Raw genomic sequence first — 7,267 nt, 5'->3', positions numbered from 1 at the left:
TGTTCAGTGCCCTCCGTCTCCAAGGCAGCTGTACCAAAAGCTCATCGATACCCCTCCGGGTCCTTAAAATACCCTCTCCTGAGATAGTCTATGCCAAGGATACACGGAGCCTCTGGACCAGTCATGATGGGGTGTTTCTGCCGTTCATTTCCAGTTAGGCTTACTTCAGCTTCCAATACAGTCAACTCTTGGGATCCCCCTGTCACACCAGAAATACAAATGGGTTCTGTCCCTTTATAACTTGATGGCATTAGAGCGCACTGTGCACCGGTGTCTACTAGAGCCTTATACTCCTGTGGGTCTGACGTGCCAGGCCATCTAATCCACACAGTCCAATAGAACCAGTTATCCCTTTCCTCCACATGGCTGGAGGCAGGGCCCCTCTAATTCTGGTCAGAGTATCCAGTATTCACTTCTCATAAAATTGGCTCAGAATTCCCTTCAAGACGATCAGAAATAAGATCAGCCCTTCTACTCTGTTTGGAAACTGGACCGGCATTTTTCCTGGTAGAATCCCCTTTTGTGGTGTTTTTTTCTCGCAGCTCACGTCTCTGTGCATTTAGGACCGAGGTAGGTTTTCCATCCCATTTCCTCATGTCCTCTCCATGATCCCATAGGTAAAACCACAGGGCACCTCGTGGCGTGTACCTTCTGTATTCTCTCTCTTGGGCAGAGGAGCGCTCACTCCTAATAGCTGAGACATTGGTCCTTACAGGTGGGCAATAGGACATATGATCCTTGAATTGCTGGAAATCCTTGGACAGCTTCTCCACAGCTGAAATGCAGGCTTGTAGGGAGGAGGAGAGATTTTCTTTGTATTGACAGAGTTGGCAAGCCACTTCATCCACTGTCGGTGCCTCTGCGTCTTTCCAGGTCATTATTGCCAGTGAGTTGGCATAGGACGATGGTGTGCTCCGTACAAACTTCCGCCACATGGGTCGTGTGCATTGGACTTCACCTGGATCTTTGGGTAATTGTGGGTTGTCCGGGACATGATGAATCATCTCTAGTACAGCTAATTCCCTCAGATATTGGATACCTTTTTCCATGGTGGTCCACTTGCTTGATTGACATATAACATCTTCCTTAAAGGGGTACCTTTCCTTCACACTTGACAGGGGTCACCTCCAGAGGCTGATGGCTTGTGTCCCTTCTCCAATTACCTTGTCAATGTCACCTTCCCTGGCAAGCGATCCCAGCTGCTTGGCTTCCCTGCCTTCTAATTCCAAGCCCCATTGTCCCAGCATCGGAGGAGCCAGGTGGTAATATGCTCACCTATACGGTGACCGAAATCTTTTCGCATATCCTGCAGCTCACTCAAGGATAGGGAACGTGTTATTACCTCTGGTTCTGCCTCTTCCTCCTGTTCCTGTGATGACCCTGGTTCACCTTCATCCTTCGCTAAGCAAGCTGACTTTTTTGTGTATGTCTTTTTCTGTACGGGGGCAACTGATACTGGTGCAGGTTGGTCCGCTGGTTCAGTTGCAGTATCGCTCGCCGGGTTTTGGATAACCGCAGTGTCTGTTGCCGAGGTTTGGGTAGCAGCAGTGCTCATCACTGGGGCTGGAGGGACCGCAGTGCCCGTTGCTGAGGTTTGGGTGACCGCAGAGCTCATTGTTTCATTGTTAAGTCCAGAGACCTTCTCTTCCCCTTGAGGGTACTGAGTGGTGTTGAACAGGGCTCGATAGGCACGGGCCAGGCCCCAGCACATTGCAGTGATTTGTATCTCTCTGGAGCTGCCAGGGTGGCAGCATACCTTTTCCAAATATTTTACTAGTTCTTCCAGATTCTGCACTTGTTCAGGGGTGAATTTCCAAAACACTGGAGGTGCCCACTTCTCTAGGTAGTTGCCCATACTACACCACACACCCTGCCACTCATAATTATCCAGCCTCGGGGCAGATCTCTGAGTGATCTTCTTAAATAGTTGTTTAACCTTAAACGACAGCTGAACCACATTCAGAAGTATGCTAATTCCTAGCAGTAGGGCTAGGACCATGCTGGTCTCAACATCGCAAGGGTATTCAAATTTTTCAAAATTCTCAAACACCATTGTAACTGGACTGAAGGAGAAAGGAGACGTGAAGAGAGGTATCCCACCCATAGACTGGTTTCCCAAGGAGGAAAGGTAAATGGTGTAATTATTAATAGTTTCCCACAGATGGCTCCCACAGTATAAAGGTGACAATGCTGAGTGCAAATACCGGATTAATCCCACAACCGATGACTTCATCATACCATAAACCAATGTTATATAATACATCAAAGCGAAAACCTTAATCCGCTTCCCATGGATGATAAGCAGCAGAAGAGGGACTACATATAGCAAACGAGGTGATAAATAACAGAACTTCAAAAACCAGAGCAACAACTCTAAGAACACACAAATCAACATAATGACCAGTGACTATTAGACCAATATAATGAATGCATATAACAAATTTGTTTTAACGAGCTCCGGTCAGGTTTCTCCTTATCTCAACCTTTCAGGCCCCATGTTGGGTGCCTAAAAAGGACTGTTGTGGTTTAACCCCAGCCAGCACCTAAGCACCACGCAGCCGCTCACTCACTCACCGCCCCCAACACCCAGTGGGATGGGGGAGAGAATCGTGAAAAGAAGTAAAACTCCGGGGTTGACATATGAATGGTTTAATAGAACAGAAAAGAACTAATAATGATAATGATAATACTAATAAAATTACAACAGTAGTAATAAAAGGATTGGAATGTACAAATGATGCGCAGTGCCATTGCTCACCACCCGCCGACCAACACCCAGCTAGTCTCCGAGCTGCGATTCCCCACCCCCACCCCTCAGTTCCTATACTAGATGGGACGTCACATGGTAAGGAATACCCCGTTGTCCAGTTTGGGTCAGCTGCCCTGGCAGTGTCCTCCGCCAGCTTCTTGTGCCCCTCCAGCATTCTCACTGGCTGGGCTTGAGAAGCTGAAAAATCCTTGACTTTGGTCTAAACACTACTGAGCAACAACTGAAAACATCAGTGTTATCAACATTCTTTGCATACTGAACTCACAACATAGCACCGTACCAGCTTCTAGGAAGAGAGTTAACTCTATCCCAGCTGAAACCAGGACAGCATTATTGATCTTCATCTGTACCCTGCCATGGCAGCATGCTTGTCTTGACAGGTGCAACCACCAGCAGCAGCAGCAGGTGCAGTTCTGTGCCAGGCCAAAAAAAGCCTCCCTCCTGGCTCCTGTACCAGCACTGCAGTGAGGAGCCCAGCCTGGAGCCCTCCCAACAGGCAGAAAGCACTGGCCTCAGGCGGTCTCAAGGCTGCAAGGAGGCAAGGGGACTGGCTTGAAACCCCAGGGGAAAGCTGGGCATTTTCTGAGCAGAAGAGCCTGCCGGCAGAAGATGTAAGGCACCTACCCTGGAGCCAGCCTGAAGAGACATCTGTCTCTTGGCCAGGAATCAAAGCTGGGTCAACGGCTTGGAAAGCAGCTGTGCTCACTAATATTCCAGCAATGCACCTGTGGGCAGTGCTGCCTCCTGCTCCTCCAGATCAGAGCCTGGCCAGCCTCCTGCTGTTCCACTTCACAGACTGGCCGGCCTCCTCCCTCCAGCCCCCCTCCCCCCCCCCCACACTTCCTCAAGCCACTCCTCATGCTCAGCCTCTCAACTGCAACCACCTCCCTCCCTTGCTCTGCATGCAGTCAGACACTGCCAGGTGCACCACCTCCACACTGCCTCCTTAACGCCATTTTCCTGCTCCAGAGCCAAGACAGAAGGGGAGCCACTTGCGTCTAGTGGTGTAAATTACCGCTTTTGTGGATCGTTTGATATTTTGGTCCTTGCTCAGGAACTGGACAAGGCTTGCAGTGGTGGAAAAAAGCTCTGCACATACCTATTCCACCAAATCAAGCTCTCCCCAGTCTCCCTCTAAGTCACCCACACCCCCCATTTATTCTCCCTTTGCCCCTCCACACTTTTGCTCAGCCAGTCTCTACCTTGCCTTTTCCATGGATCTCTGCCACTCTCGCAAACCATTGCCCCTACACACCAACAACCTGCACGGCGGTCATGGTCTGTGTTCAAGGGCAGACGCTGCCCTACGTCCCCAAGAGGCTGGAAGTGCTGCCAGGAGATCACCATCTGCCCTGCAGCAGTGTCCCCGCCGTAGTGCTCACAGCAGGCTTGGAGGCCCCCTCAGATAAATCTGAGAGGCAAAGTGGGGTCTAATATCTCGCCTCACCCTGGTTGTCTCCACCCAGCTGCCTTCTCTTCTTCCCTGGAAGCAGCAGAGACACCAGCTGGGGGGTGAAACCATCCCCCCCTCCGGTGGCAGGATATCCCAGATGCCCGGCTGAGGACAAGGCGCTGGGAGCTTCAGCTGTAGCCCCTGGGGTTACGCCTCTCAAGGCCTCTGCAAGGCTGGCAGCAGGTGCCCGTCATGCTCAGTGCAGGTCCCAACTGCAAATCTTCGAGTGGAGCCTAGCCCTGAAACTCCCAGGGAGCCGGGTGTCATTGCACAGGGCACGTGATCAGCAGGGCAGAGAGGGCTGGAGCAGGTAGTTGTGGCCGAGTGGTGAAGGCGATGGACTAGAAATCCATTGGGGTTTCCCCGCGCAGGTTCGAATCCTGCCAACTACGGGGCGCAGTTCCCTTTTGGGCTCCCTGCAATTGACCACGCTGCAGCCAGCAGTGGGACTCAGCTCCACACTGTGCCTGGCGCCCAGGGACTCAGTGAAAGCCCTTTGCCTACAGCACTTGTCTGCGCCTTCCCCCCACCACCTCAGAAATTCCTGGATGACAGGGAAATCCTGCTCCCATTGACAAGGTAGGCAGGTTGGGGAAGAGAATGGACCAGTGCCGAGTACCAGCCATGACAAGAGGTCCACCGTTGTTGGCTCTTGAACAGAACTTAAGAGCCTGATCTCACCTCAGACCTCATGTAGAACAACCCTACCAGCTGTCTGTCCTCCCTAGGCCTGAACCTACAGCAGCTCACCTCCAAAGACAGCCTGCACAGCATGGCCCTCATTGCTAAAGATGAAGGGGAGGCACCTCCTGGATCTGAGATCTTGCCAGCACTCACAAAGTGCCCCTCACTTTAGGTCTTACAAAGGCAGACTGGTGTGGAGCAGCAGGCAAGGGGTGGGGGTGGGGGGAAGGGAAGGGGCCAGTGCCAACTATGAGCTACAGAATGGGAGAGCACAGCACAGCACAGCACCGGCAGGGCAAGGCCCTCACCGCTGGTGTGAAAGGCAAGGCACCAACTGCTCGACAACTTGCTTAGAAGAACGAACACTGCCTAGGACTAAGGGCTTTTACCTGAGCGTCAACGTCACCTGACGACCCAACCTAGACTGGTTCTCACTGGCTGACAACACCCCATGCAGATGATAAACCAATGGGAGATTTGTCTTTCAAAAAAACCCCGGGTATACAGCCACGGCCAGAACAGCAATCATCCTGAATCTAGTATAAAGCCCCTCCACCTGCACGGGACATTGGTTTAGAAGAATGAAGATTAACACCCCACAGAGCATCTGTCCACACCACCTGCCCGGGAGAAGCACATACTGATCTTGGGAGCAATAGTAACTGATTAGCCCACCCCTTAACATGAGTAATTTGATTGGTTGACACAACTGTATTGTAAACATATACCAACCCTGCTTTCCTCTGTCTCGGGGTCCTCCATGCGTTAGGCTGGGGCTCCACTATGTGCACAGCCAAATTAGGAGTATTAGTTCCCTTGTGGTAATTCTACGCTTGGTGATGCTAAGCGTCTTTGTCTCCGTCCTCGGCCGGCAAAGAACGGACGTTGACACCGGGCACAGTCCCACAGCCCCCTGGGAGCTGGACTTCTGGGCAGGGTGGCAGCCCTCCTGAGCTCGCTGGAGAGCAGCTGCCCTCTGCCCTGCAAAGCAACAAGGCTGCCCCCTCGCTCCGGGGTTTCCTCCAGTGCCTGCAGAGCCAGCTTGGGTGGCCAAGAAGAAAGTCCCCATGCAGGGTTGTGGGCAGGAGATGTGGGGAGAAGGGCAAGGCAAGGCCCTTGAGCTACCCACCCCAGGCCCAAAGGAGGTGAACTTTGCAGAGAGCCCATTTTCTGGCCCGCGTGAGGGCACAGGACAGAGGAAGGGAAGGAGGCATGAGGGCTGGCAGTGCCAGGGAGCATCAAGCAGGGCCGTGGGAGGTGCCGTCAGAGGTGCTGGGGGGAGCAGAGTGGCGCAGCGGAAGCGTGCTGGGCCCATAACCCAGAGGTCGATGGATCGAAACCATCCTCTGCTAATTGGCCCTTTTATTCCCTCCTCCTGACAGCTGCTGCCCCTCCCAGCAACTTTTAACCTGCACTGCTCTAGCTCTCTGGGCACCCATGGCCCTCCTGTTCCGTCAGCCCCTTCTCTCTGCCACTGCCACCTTCTTTCTCCTTTGCCTTCTTAGGTGCCAGCACTCCCATAGTGCCCCTCGGCAAGGCAGACGGGTGGCTGTGGAGCAGCAGGCAGAGCTCCCCCCACAAGGAAGTGGGTGGCCTGTGGACACAGGCATTTCTCCCTTCCCATCCGGCAGCTCAATCCCAACTTCCCAGCCGCAAGCAGGGACCTCCAGGAATCTGCAGGTGGGGAGGAGGAGGACAAGGCTGCTGCTACTTTGGCAGACACCACTGCAATCAGCTTGACCATCTGGGGGGTTTCTCCATCCTAGTCAGTTTGCTGCCGTGCTCACTCGCAGCTCCAGCCAGGAGCAGGGCTGAGTAGGTATTCCCAGTGGGCACTGTATTGGCCATACGTGGCTCGGTGTTGGCAGTGGTGGGGAGAGGGGCTGCTGCAGGGTGGCCTCTGTGGGGAAGAGCTAAGGGGCTGCCCTGCACCACACACACAGCTGGTTCCAGGGGCCTCCACAACACTGAGCCATCTGCAAAGCTTGTGGCACCCGGGGCACCCATGCTGGCTGGAGCAGGTGGATATTCCTGAAGGAATTGCAACCTGCGGAGAAGGCACGCCAGTGAAGACCTTTCCTGATGGGCCTGAAGCCTGTGGAAGAGCCCACACTGAAAGAGATTTTCCTGTTCAGGAGCGCAGCATGTGGAGAACCCATGCTGGAGTAGTCTGCAGTGAAGGAGTGCAGCTGAGCCTGGAAAAATTGGGAGGCATGGCGGTGTTTTCTTTGTCTTCTCTTGCTCACTACAAGACAAAACACACACATAGCCTGAGACTTTCCCTCTCTTCTGGCTTCTCAGGACTGGAATTCAGTGCTGGACACCCACCCCCTCACTCCCACGTGCACATCAGCAGGTGC

General features: G+C 53.2%; 2 non-coding genes across 2 annotated transcripts; both read left to right on the top strand.

Moving 5' to 3' along the window:
* Positions 1 to 4,533: 4,533 nt before the first annotated feature.
* On the top strand, positions 4,534 to 4,615 carry TRNAS-AGA (transfer RNA serine (anticodon AGA)). Its single transcript has one exon. It is a non-coding gene; the product is annotated as a tRNA-Ser (tRNA).
* A 1,572-nt stretch (positions 4,616 to 6,187) lies between these two features.
* On the top strand, positions 6,188 to 6,259 carry TRNAM-CAU (transfer RNA methionine (anticodon CAU)). The gene has a single exon. It is a non-coding gene; the product is annotated as a tRNA-Met (tRNA).
* The last annotated feature ends 1,008 nt before the right edge of the window (positions 6,260 to 7,267 follow it).

This window comes from Accipiter gentilis, chromosome 10 (assembly GCF_929443795.1).
Source record: "Accipiter gentilis chromosome 10, bAccGen1.1, whole genome shotgun sequence".
NCBI classification, from domain to species: domain Eukaryota; kingdom Metazoa; phylum Chordata; class Aves; order Accipitriformes; family Accipitridae; genus Astur; species Astur gentilis.
This window is presented reverse-complemented; position numbering and strand designations above follow the sequence as displayed.